At 39.9% G+C, this 13,631-nt stretch overlaps 1 pseudogene; it reads left to right on the forward strand.

Annotated features, from left to right (window-relative positions):
* The first annotated feature begins 59 nt into the window (after positions 1-59).
* On the forward strand, positions 60-158 carry LOC121485880 (annotated as a pseudogene).
* The last annotated feature ends 13,473 nt before the right edge of the window (positions 159-13,631 follow it).

Genomic DNA, 13,631 nt, shown 5'->3' on the forward strand with positions numbered 1-13,631 from the left:
TCCTCTGCCCCTCTCTCTCTCTCTATCTGTCTTAAAAAAAAAAAAAAAAAACAAGGTTGATACTCCGGTTTCTCTGCAGATTACATAAATCTTTTGCTTTTTACTAAAGATTTCTGTAGAGAGGTACAGTAATGAGTGTTTTTTTTTTTTTTTTAAGATTTATTTATTTATTTATGATAGACACAGAGAAAGAGAGGCAGAGACACAGGAGGAGGGAGAAGCAGGTTCCATGCCAGGAGCCCGATGCGTGACTCAATCCCAGGTCTCCAGGATCACACCCTGGGCCAAAGGCAGGCGCTAAACCGCTGAGCCACCCAGGGATCCCCGTAATGAGGTTTTAGCCAATTTTTGAGGCCTTGTTTTTAGGAGGCTATCTTAAAAGAATACAAGGTTGAATATAGCTGAAGGGACATGATTTGACCTCATCATGTGTGAAATCTGAAATGGACTCAGTTACAGTTTGATTAAAGCATTGTGCCATTTAGTGCAGCGCAGAACTCTGGATAGCTTTAGTAAGACACATTGGTTGGACTTTATTGAAAAATAGGGCTTTTTTCTTTTTTTTTGCCACTGGTTCCATATTTATTTAGATTTATAATGCTAATAAGCCAAACATTTGATGCCTCAACTTATTTTCTACATGGTTAGCTAATGTTTTGCTCCAGATCTAGTCTCTATCCTTTAGTATGGAGAACATAGTATGTTCTGTGCTGACCTTATGGACTATAAAAAAGTTTTCTTGTCCTCAAGTTTCTGGTGAATTCTACCAGTCAGAGGCACCAGAGGGTGGTTGGGCAGGAAGAATGGGTCAGGATACTGTTTCCTCTGCCAATCTGCAAGTTAACAGTGGATGCATTCTCTGTCAAAGGCTACACAGCTCCTGTCCTACAGTTCTCTCCAATAAGATATGGTCCTAATTCTGCATTATTCCAGGTTCCAGTAATTGTTCTTCCTTACCTCTTTAGGCTTAGGAGTTCTAATGGCTCTCTCTTAGACCCGAGCTGCACTGTCCAATATAGCAGCCATTAGTCACATATGGCTATTTAAACTTTAAGATTAAAATGAAGAATTCAGTGACTTAGTTGCATTAATCAATTTTTTAAAACATGTATTTGGGAGAGCACATGAGAGTGGGCAGAGGGGGAGAGAGAGCATCTCAAGCCGCAAATTCCCCACTGAGTGTGAGCCTGATATGGGGCTCAATCCCATGATCCTGAGACTATAACCTGAGCTGAAATCAAGAGTCAGAGGCTTAACCGACCAAGTCACCTAGGCACCTCTCATTAATCAATTTTAAGTGCTCAATAGCCACATATAGCTAATGTCAATGGTATTAGTGTAGATGTAGATAATTTCTATTATTGAGAAAGATCTGGACAGCGGCACCTGTGTGGCTCAGTGATTGAGCGTCTGCCTTTGGCCTAGGTTGTAATCCCAGGGTCCTGGGATTGAGTCCCACTTCAGGCTTCCTGCAGGGAGTCTGCTTCTCCTTCTGCTTATGTCTCTGCCTCTCTGTGTCTCTCATGAATAAATAAATAATATCTTAAAAAAAAAAAGATCTGGACATCTGAAATATTTCACCATCCTGACTTGGTTTCCCTTAATCCTATTCACTTTTAATTAAAGTATCTTCATTAAAGTCTTCTCAATTATCCTTTCAGTGGGTCATCTTTCCTGGTGAACTTTGTGAAATCAATGTAGTATTTTATACAATGTGAAAATACAATGTAGTATTTCAAGGGTATAGTTCAACCTTGAAATTTGAGCCTTAATTCATCATTTGAATTGTGTCTACCTTGTGAAATTCACATCTCAAAAGGTAGTGACTTTGGTGATATCAAAGTACCACTTATATTTCTTGTTAGTCTTCAATCCTTGAAACCCTAATATCTTGAGATTCTACATGTACTTAAGTTTTAGAAGTACTATCAATGTTGACATCTTGCTGGACTTAGGATGATGTAGAATCTTCTCTTCCTAAATATTGTTATTAACAACTTTGCATATAAATGAATGGGAAAGGTTATTAATATGAAAAAACTGAGTAGTAAATACAAATTTAAGTGCAGAGGGCAACGTTGATTCTGTTAGATGAAGGCTTCCAGAAGAAGACAGGCAACTTACTGAGACTATAAGAGCCCTTTCTTGGAACATTACCAGATATGGACATGAATGAACCCTGGGAAATAAAGGGCTTAATAGCTAGGCATCTGGCAAGGCTATGGGTGGGCCAGATACTAAGTAACGGAGGAATATGATCAGAAGGAGAAAAGACTGCTCTGTATTTCTTATTTGTAAATTCACTACAGGCTACCTCTGACTTGCAGGAACACATCAAAGCAGAACATTGATGAAATGAGTGTTTTTGGCTATGTAGTAGTTCTAGAATTCTAACCTAAAGGACTTAAAAGCCCAGGTTATAACTTTCATTATGCTACCTCCCTGGTGGTGCCATCAAACATTATTATTTCATTAGTTTTGGCGGGGGAAAAGGTGGGGGAGCAAGGATTGTCAAGAGAGTGTGGATGTATGCCAGACCTAAATTAGTAGTGCAGTGGTGCCTATTCTCTTGAGCACTGCCCCATATGGTGCATTATGAGTAATTGGGCTTGTTCTCTCCAGAGAAATTACCCACATTTTCTGTAAGTGATTACCGGATTAAGCATGCTCTCCACCTTTAACCCTATTCATGCATCATACTCAGTTAAGGAATTATTTTGCTTCTCAAGCTCTACTCATTAGAACACTTAGAAGTTTTGTCAGCAACATTTACTCTGAGCCTCTGGAGCAACACTCAGTATAGACTAGTGCTGGATTCCAGTTTCATAACAGTAATTAGAGATGTGGACGGATTGAGGACTGAAGTTGCACAATGATTTTCACCTCTCCAACTCACCTCTGCATATTTTTGTTCTAAAATTTGAGTACAGAGTTGTTATGGTTATGAAAGTTATTGAGAGGCTTTTTTCCTCATTTGGTGATTGTACTTTTTAGACCAGAAAAACTAGTTAAGGAAATAAGAGAGTTTCTTATTTTGAATCTCTATTCTGTCAGGGTCTCAAAAACAGTGTATCATACCATTGAGGATATGAAAACAAAGCTAAGAACAATTCTCCTAGGATATGTTCTTAAAGGCCAGTGCCGTCACTTCTTTGTGTGCTTTCTGGATTTTACCACTGACTGTCGATTTTTCATCTTTCTGCAAATTTAATTCTCCTTAGTAATGTTAAGAAATTGACATGTAACGGGTATGTTCCAGTGCCCAGGCATTGTTTGATCTTCTCTTTCTATGATCTCAGGCCTTGAAGTCTTGGTTTATTCTCTATGCATTTGTGGTCCCAAACCCAACCTTGAGCAATCTATGCCTACTCTGGGACCCATCCCCCATGACATCTTTTGGAAAACACTCTCCTGTGGCAGCCCCAAATGTAGTGGCAGATAAACCTGTGCTCTTTGGAGAATCTGGTGAATAAGAGAAGAACAAGTCACTAAGATGAGTTCTTAATCATAGGGACCATCCAATAATGTCTAGTGTGACATTAAAACTAAACTCAGTTTTTTGACTGCAGTAATGAAGGAGGTGTAATACAGCATTAAGCTGGCAAGGAAGGTCATGGGTTCTGGCTAATCATTTTTGGACTTGATATTTAAAGAGAAAAGGAGGGATCCCTGGAGGGCTCAGCAGTTTAGCGCCTGCCTTTGGCCCAGGGCGTGATCTCCTGGAGTCCCGGGATCGAGTCCTGCATCGGGCTCCCTGCGTGGAGCCTGCTTCTCCCTCTGCCTGTATCTCTGCCCCCCTCCCCCTCTGTGTCTCTCATGAATAAATAAAATCTTAAAAAAAATAAATAAAGAGAAAAGGAAAATATGTAGAGTAGAAATTATGGAACCTATAATCACCCTCAGAGGAGATTCAGATTTCCTTGGATGTTAATAATTATGTAGTTAAACAAAAGATTTCTGTCATTCCATAGTTTAAATACTGTTCACTTATCTTTCTTGGTCAATGACTTAAGGCACTTGGTTGGGAAGGGGCAGAGTTCCTTGACTGGGAAGAAATTGGGTCTGTCTAGTTCACTTTGCTTTCCCCGACATAGTAGATCCTTAATAAATACTTGTTGGATGGAGGTCCAATCTGACACTCAAATAAATTATATCTGAATATTACTGTGGTGCATACCATTCACAAATGGATGTCAAAATTCATTTAATTAGTGTGTGTGGGAATACTAAGGTTTTAAAGACCTCCTGTCTAAGAGTTTTTAAAATTCAATAGTTTTAACCTGGATAAAGGTGGTAGACTTCCTGGTAGACTCCTAGCTTTATAGATTACACCCAAACCTTCTCCCTGGTAGCAATTTCCAGCTGATCTTCATGCCCTTTTGCTCAACAATGGATCATGGTTACCCCATATCCTTTGCAAATGAAGTGAGCTTACTTTGCCAAAAGGCTAATCTTGTGGATGTAGGAACATGCAATTAAATGTGCTCATGAGCACATACACACAGCATCTTGCAAGGATGTGGTGATGCTTCACTGGGCATGATTTGGTGTGCAACTCAAAGTTTAATGCAGGGAGAGGAAAAACTACCCTAATATTTGTTTGAAAAGTCTTTTGCCATCTAAATGGCAGTCTAAAGCTAGAAAATAAATTGTAAATTTAGAATATACACTACATTCTGTTTTGTCTCATTCCCTAGTCTTTGTCCACATTTTTAGGCTTTTCATTAGAGCCTCTGAACATCTGATTCACATTTCAGAAAAAGTTAGCAAAGCAGATCTTTCTTATGTATGGATATATCAACAACTTAAGCAGTACTTAAGAGGAAAAAACCAACTTTGCCATCACCCTGCCTTCCCCCAAAAAACTCAACTGAAAAAGCAGTCTAGACCTCAGTCCACTGAATTTAAATTTGGACAACTGAGTCCAACTAACAATTTTTTTTGAGAGGGAGAGAAGGGGAGAAGGGGGGTGTCAGAGGGGCAAGAGAGGGAGAGAGAGAATCTTAAGCAAGTTCCACACCCAGCATGCCTAACTGACTGATCCATCCAGATACCCCCAACCAAGAATTTTTATCTCCAGGGCACAACACACAGTAAATGTTCAATTATGTCACATGATGAATAGATATATGTTTGATTCAGGCTAAAATTAGTAATAAATAGTGAATTGTAATGTTAAGATCAGAAAGTATCCTCAGAAAATAAAAATATATTGTAAAGTCATAGTAATTGATTTGACATTGATGTCAGAATAAACAAATAGATTGAAGGCACAAGGAATTCAAGAATAGATTGCATAGTAAAGTGACATTGAGACCAGTGATGAACAGCTGGACTCTTAAGTATATGTATGATTTGGGACTACTTGGCTAATCATTTATGAAAAGTGTTATCAGCTTCCTACTTCTCACAAATCGAAAGCGTAAATTCCAGATGGATTAAGACCAAATTGAAAAACAAAACCGAACTAAATATGAGCATGAGAACAAGTATAAAAGAATATGTTTATAATCTTAGGTTCAGGAAAGGCCTGAAAGGACATATACTTTTAAACAAAGTTGTTTTTTTTTAATCTTTTGTTTTGTTTGTTTTTAATCTGATAACTCTAGAACTTCAGGACGATAAGAAAATATATTATTCTTTTTTCTCAGGGTGAGGTCATAGGAAAACTTTTATTTCCATTTTTCATTCAGTCCCTAGAATTAAGGTGCATGTGACTCATTCCTCTGTTTCTCAGTACTAGTTTCTGAGATAGGTTAACAATGGGAAATTTGGATAATGTAAAGTGGAGCTTTCAATTGACCATAACAACTCATTCATTCATTCATCCATTCAATATTTAGTATTCTAAGCAGGATCAGTGAACCAAATAATCCCTTGCAGAATTTGTAGCCTAGCAAAGGGAGACAAGAAACTAAACAACAAAGATAATAAATACATTACATATTATATTAGAAGTGATAAGTACTGTGGGAAAAAATTATAGTAGGATAAGGAGGATCAGGGGTGCATGGGGACAGGGGTAACAGGTTACAATAACTAAAAAGGGTGGACAGAGTCACTCTCATGGAGCCATGAAATTTGAAAAGGTTATAGAGTTAGCTAAGAAGATTATTAGGGAAAGGATTTCAGGCAGAGGAACTAGCCATAGCAAAACTCCCAAAGAAATTCATTGTAAGAACTTTAGCTTTGATCTGGGTAAAAAAGGGAGTTGTGTAAGGTTTTGGATGACAACTATTTGACTCATATTTTTTAAAGATATATTTTATTTATTTGAGAGATTAGAACATATATATGGGGGGAGGGGCAGAGGGGAAGGGAGATGCAGAGGGAGAGAATCTCAAGCAGACTCACTGCCAAGCATGGAGCCCAACATGAGGCACAATATGAAGACCCTGAGATCATGACCTGAGCCAAAATCAAGAGTCAGACACCCAACCAACTGAGACACTCAGGGGCCCTCATTTCACACACATTTTTAAAGGATCCCTTTGGACATGGTAAGAGGAATAGATTGTAGGAGGCCAAGAGTAAAAGCAGGGAGACCTGCTGGAAGGCTGTGCAGTAGTAAAGGTGAAAGATGATGTGGATTCAGCTGCAATGGTGAAAAATGGTGGGATTGGGGTATATTTGAGCCAACAAAGTTACCTAATGGATTGGGTATGGAATATAATGAAAAGGGGAGAGTAAGGGTGAGCTCCAAGACCTTAGTCCTAAGGAACTGGAAAGTTGGAGTTGCCATCATGAGCAGGTGCTGCAAATTTGTGGAGGTGGGAGGAGGTTAGGTCAGGAGTTCAGGTTGGATATGTTAACCTTGTGATCTCGGTTAGACATCCAAATGGAGAGTCACTTACTAAAATATCTATTTTATAACCTCTCTTCCCAACCTCTACATTCACTCACTTTTTCCTTTGCTTTCTGTAAATAACCAGACCAAACATAGGAATAGGACTGGTAAATAAAAATGGCTGAATTGGAAACACAAACTGTAGCTTGAAGAATAAGAGGGGCCCACATCTGGCTGCTCCTGGCTCCCAGAGCACTTCTCAGAGCTACTTTAATTCAGATCCATTGTCTTGGATTTTTTTTCTTATTTTAATGGCTTTCCCTATTAATATTTACTATGCATACTGTGTAATCCCCATTAGTAGCTTTTTCAAAAAATCCAGAATCTGACATTCCCTCTGTTGACAAGCCTCATCCCCTGCTATGCCTCCTCCTCCTATCCCAGTTAAATGGAATTACACCTCGGTCCCCAGGTACCTCCATTCCTTTATTTCCAGTGTTCTCCCTGTGGGACGCTTGATACTGCTTTCCTTACCTTACTCTTACACCATCTCAACCTTGTATATACAAGTCCTACTTGACTTTCAAAGTTTATCTTTAAAAAAAATTTCTTTGTTTGAGAGAGAGCACAGGTGGGTGGGGCAGGGACAGAGGGAGAGGGACTCTCAAGCAGACTCTGCTGCTAAGCGAGGAGCCCAACCTGGGGCTTGATCCTATAACCCTGAGATCATGACTTGAGGCAAAATCGGGAGTAGGATATTCAAACAAATGCACCACCCATGCACCTCTCAAAGTTTATCTTTGAAAAACATTCCATGATTTCTTTTTTTTTTTTAAAAAGAGTTTACTTATTTATTCATGAGAAACACAGAGAGAGAGGCAGAGACACAGGCAGAGGGAGAAGCAGGCTCCATGCAGGGAGCCCACATGGGACTCGATCCGGGGACCCCAGGATCACGCCATGGGCCAAAGGCAGCGCTAAACCGCTGAGCCACCCAGGCTGCCCCATGATTTCAATACCCCTGCCCTTTCAGATGGATTACTCTTCTGTATTGCAATAGCACCTTGTAAATATCCTCCATATTGCACTTACCATATTGTGTTATAATCTGTTTTCTAATCTATCTTTTCACTGCAGATTTAGCTCCTTGAGAGCAGGGATAGTATCCTATTCATTGTTGTATTCTCAGCACCTGAAACTATAAATACTGAAACTGAACAAGGATCTCTCATTGTGAGTGTTTAACTTCTTGGAGCCAGTCCTTTCTCATACCCCTTCTATATAATAAATCTTGTGCCACTGGCTTCTTAGGGAAAAATAGAGAAACATCAGTGAAGAATAATACAATGATACCAAGAAAACTCACAAGCTCCTGTCATGCAAGCCTGTGCCCTTGGTCATTAAGAAAGAATCATCCAAGGCAGCCTGGGTGGCTCAGCAGTTTAGTGCTGTCTTCAGCCCAGGGTGTGATCCTGGAGACTAGGTATCAGGTCCCACATTGGGCTCCCTGCATGGAGCCTGCTTCTCTCTCTGCCTGTGTCTGTGCCTCTCTCTCTGTGTCTCTCATGAATAAATAAATAAAATCTTAAAAGAAGAAAGGAAGAATCATCTAGATTATACACAGCTCTGATTATACACATCTGTTTTAAGGAACCTGCTTTTTCCATCTCCCACTCAGACATCTGATGGGTAGTGACAAAGATAAGTAATCACAGAGATAGTGAATTTTTTGTATTATCTTGTAGAAGATCAGCATTTTAATCACATTTTAACTATTAAGAAGATCCACTCGGTAGTGACTTGAACCTGCAACTGACCCTCTAGCCCAATATACTTTGAATTTTTCTTTTTTTTTTTTTTTAATTTTTATTTATTTATGATAGTCACACACAGAGAGAGAGAGAGAGGCAGAGACACAGGCGGAGGGAGAAGCAGGCTCCATGCACGGGGAGCCTGATGTGGGATTCGATCCCGGGTCTCCAGGATCGCGCCCTGGGCCAAAGGCAGGCGCTAAACCGCTGCGCCACCCAGGGATCCCTACTTTGAATTTTTCAATTTGGGTTAAGACTCACCTATGGCCACCTTTGGTTTGAGCTAGCCACCTAGACTCATACTAGCATTGATTCAGCTAGAATACAGTACAACTCATGGTTTCTATATCCTGCTCTGTGTTACCCAACAGTTCATTTAAAAATACCTATTGTCATTTATATATAAGACATATATGCTCATTATAGAAATATTTTTAAAAGCAAAATCTGCTATATTTAAACATTTTCTAAGACTTGCCAACCATGCTGGGGTTGTACTGTTTGCTTTCTCACAAGTTCTGGATAAAAATTCCTTGTACCACCACAAAGAAAGTTAATCTCAGGGGAATAAAATCAAGTTGTCGATAGTTCTTGAGCATGCCTTGTTCATCTGGTGTCTACATGACAATTTCGCAGCTGATGAATTCCTCTTTGATAAGTGATTGCCTTCTCTTGCCTACATCTGATATGAATGTCAAATCCCTAAATTTACTAAGATTATGAAACTAAAAGATAGATTATTTTTCCCTTTTTATGATTTTATTTTATTTTTTAAAAGATTTTATTTATTTATTAATGAGAGACACACAGAAAGAGAGAGGCAGAGACATAGGCAGAGGCAGAAGCAGGCTCCATGCAAGGAGCCTGACGTGGGACTCGATCCCGGGTCTCCAGGATCATGCCCTGGGCTAAAGGCAGTGCTAAACTGCTGAGCCACCTGGGCTGCCATTTTTCCTTTAAAAAAAAAAAAAAAAAAAGCTCCATGCCCACTGTAGGACTTGAACTCAGGATCCTGAGATCAAGTCACATGTTCCACCAACTGAGTCAGCCAAATGTCCCATTGTGGTATTATTCATACCATTTTTTAAAGATTTGTATTTATTTTATTTATTTATTCATGACAGAGAGAGAGAGAGAGGCAGAGACACAGGCAGAGGGAGAAGCAGACTCCACGCAGGAAGCCCAATGAGAGACTCGATCCCGGGTCTCCAGGATCACACCCCGGTCGGAAGGTGGCACCAAACCGTTGGGCCACTGGGGCTGCCCCCATTTTATTTATTTATTTATTTTTTACAAGAGAAGAAATACTATCTGAAAAATCAGATCTGGGAAGACCCAAGGCAAAAATGGCATGCAAGTGAAGAACTAAAGAAGAGAAGTAAAATACAAACCTGAGGAGGACAACAAATGTATGGTCATTGGCAACATGAATTTAATCATCCTGAAGAAGTAACTAGACAGAACTGTGACAAAAGTTCATGCTGGACAACTAACCAATAGCAGTGGTATAGTTCAAGCTTGTGGGATTGGAATCAGACAGATGGTTTGAATTCTGATATTGCTCCTTACTATCATGTGACCTTAGATAATTGCTTATTTTTAAAACTTCAGTTCTCATATCTACAAAATGGGTATAATAATGGTACTCACATCATAAGTTGATAAAAAGAATTTTATAAGACAATGTAAATAGAGCATATTAGCAAAGGGGAGGCATACACTAAGGACTCAATAAATGTTAGCTCAGGACATGACAAAAGTGGAGAGGGGTAGTCTATGACCTCCCCTGAGTAGTTTGTCCCCAGTGATTAACCAGTCTAATATTTAATGACTTTTAATATTGTGCTAGGTCTTATGGGGTGACATACGGTCTCTTCTCCCCCAAGAAGCTTACAACTGAAAAAAATTAATGCACATGAAACAATTGGAGAACAATCAGTATGGACAATGTAACACTCAGAATGTCTTAGAGAAATCAGATAGAGTTTGAGAGAGATTTTGCAGCTACATAGATATTCTTTTAAAAAAATGGGTTTTGACTGGAGTGGGAAGGAGTAGCGAAAGAATGCCCCAAGGATAAAGTGAAATAAGTGCCTTGCATGGAAAGGATGGATGAACTGAGGCAAGAAGCAAGCCCTTTTAGGTATTGTTGAGAGCATGCCTTTGGAATGCTTTCCAATATATTATCCCTGCTTGATGATTCCTATTTGCTTCCTTAGGTCATTTAGCCTTTAACACTAGACCATGAAGCTGAAGTACAAAGTAAGAAGATAAGACATAAGAGAAGGACCTTCCAGATGGAAAGGGAGCTGAAAGTCTTTTGGTCCTGGAAGGGAGACAAAAGAAGGAGAGGCTATGGCAAGACTTGAAGTATGAGTTATCTGGTCAAAAAAGAAGAGAGGGGGAGTAAAGGATGTTAGAATCATCTAGAAGGACTTAGGCAACTCCCAATGCAGGAACTTTCTTCTCAGTTCTTAGGGCAAAGCCTGGGAACAATATAAACCCCTCAGGGAACTCTATATTCAACATGGCACCAGAACAATATGGGGCCATAGGTAGTTTAGAAATTGCTAAGGACTATGAGGGTCTGAAATAGTTCCACCATTTCCTACAGCTGGTGTGTGGTATTTAATGGAAGCAGAAGCTCCTTTATAAATACAAAAGTACTGAAATATCCAGAGACTGGCAGAGGCCTGGGGTTACACTAAGGGAAGCTACAGGGGAAGGACCATGAACTTCAGTGGAGGAAAGGAGGGGCCCAGCATGAGATTTGGAGAGCAATGTGGGACCATCTGAACCTCAGCAGACCAACATTGGACACAGCAGGACCATACACAGGATTTCCAAAATCAGAGGGGAGCCAAAGGTCTGTGCCCTTGCCCCTGTGAAGATATGTAAGTTCTCCTTACATTCAGAGGCCATCTGGGAAAGAAAGCAGGAAGGGAGAGATCTTGAGAGTGAAGAAGTATCTTGAACAGGGAGTTTACACTTTGAAATAACTAAAGACACATAGTCAAGGTTACATAGTTAGGCAATGGTAGAGCCCCAGAGTCTGTGCCCCCAGTTACTACACTACACCTGGACAGACACTAAGCAGGGTGAATTCTTGAGGATCTTGGAGATCTTCCAGAGAAGTGTGGATTGAAAGTCACAGGTATTGGCATTAGGAAGTAGATTTTGAGCTGGAGAGCTATATGGTATTTAAAGAAGACAAGTCTGGCAGAGACCTACAGGACAAAGTGAGGTAAGGGAAATCTGGAAGTAGAATAAAATAAGACATCGATAGCTGTAACCCAGGCCAAAATGATAAGACCTTAATAGAGAGGAAGGAACCCATCCTGGATTATTTGTAATAATAATAGAATTAGTAGCAGAACAAGTACTTAGAATGTATTGGCACTGTGCTGAACATTATCTTGAGTATCACAGCAACTCTATGAAGAATTAGCTATTTTTTTTCCTATTATAAGGATGAGAAAATGGAAGCACTGAGAGATTAACAGGCCTCATGCCCCCAGCTAAATGTAGTAAAGCCAGGCATCACAGCAGGATGGGTCTAATGGTGGAGCCTAGGAAGTTCTAATGATGGAGCCCAGAATCTTAACCAGTCTGCTTGACCATGTAGCAAAATGACCAGATGGCTCCTGATGACAGGAAAAGGTGGTGGAAGAATCAGAGATCCCACCAAGAACTCTAGGTTTGGAGATTAAAATGATAACACTGTTGAAATGTGTAGTTGAGAAAGAGAGGAAGTTTAAAGGGGGAAATAAATTTAGTTTGAGATGTGTTGAGTATGTCAATATGGCATACACAGATCAATTTCCCCAGAGCTAAGATGGGATTTAATGGGTCACAAGTGAACCCATTTGTAGGCCCAATCTACAAATTTGTTAGTTAAGGGGAGGAGGTAGTAAAGCCAATCTTCAAATTTAAAGACACACATTATTTTTGTTAATTTGATCCTCTCTGTTGGATTTACACTAAGATAAATAATTTTTTAACAAGTAACATATTTCTTCTTCCTGACATTAAGGACATCCACTCAGTCAAGTGACAGGTAAAATGAAAAATCTAGAGAACATAAGTTATCATTGTTCTGTATTCAGCAGAAAACTTTGGTGGTAACTTAAGCTCCTTGCAAGGCTCAGCTATTTCCAGATGCTGGACCCAGCCTTGTGGTTACTCAACAAACACCTTCACCCTTCCTTATTTACTATGTCAACAACCCATAGTCCTGTCTTCTTCCTTACCAAAAAGCCTGAGTCAATTGCTGAGGTAATTACCATAGGTAACTACTTTAGGACAGTGGCCAAACTATCCAGAAATGGAATGACATGGACTATTGGGCAGTGAAATACATTACAAACTGGTCAATCTCTGTAGACCTGGCCAGGGGCTCCTTCAGCAAAAATAAGGAAGGCAAGAAAAGAGAAAGGCCCTACTTGAGCAGACATATGCTTTTTAAATAGTCATAATTGCTTCTGTTTATTGAGTTCTGACTCTCTGCCCAGAAGTGAGCTAAGAGCTGTCAAGAATTATCTCCTATAATCCTCACAACCCTGTAAAGAGGTACTATTATTGTGTGCCCTTTGAAGATGAGGAAACTGAGGCTTAGGGAAGGGATGTAATTTATTCATGGACATAGGCTAATCATAGGGAAAAAATTCAAACTGAGGTTTGAGAATTCTATAGTAATCCAGTCTCAAGGTAACTCCAAGGCTTGGAATGAATCTCACACTACTGTACTAATCTGCCTTGTAAGAACAACCACCATGACAAAATGCCTTTGACATTTTACAGACCCAAACTGGAATAGTCAAGTTGGCACCAAGGGAAGTACCTCTGAGAATGTGCTGCTGGTTGGACTGGCCATACAGGCAGCATCAGCCCTGCCTCTGGAATGCCAAAACTCCCTTCTCTGCATTGTCAGCCCAGCAACCTGAAACCCATTTCTGACTTGGAGACCTAAATCTTACATAACCCTTCACTGTCTCTTCTCCTTTTATAGACCCATGATTTCATGCCATGATGAA

Source organism: Vulpes lagopus, chromosome 2, assembly GCF_018345385.1.
Source record: "Vulpes lagopus strain Blue_001 chromosome 2, ASM1834538v1, whole genome shotgun sequence".
In the NCBI taxonomy this organism is placed as follows: Eukaryota; Metazoa; Chordata; class Mammalia; order Carnivora; family Canidae; genus Vulpes; species Vulpes lagopus.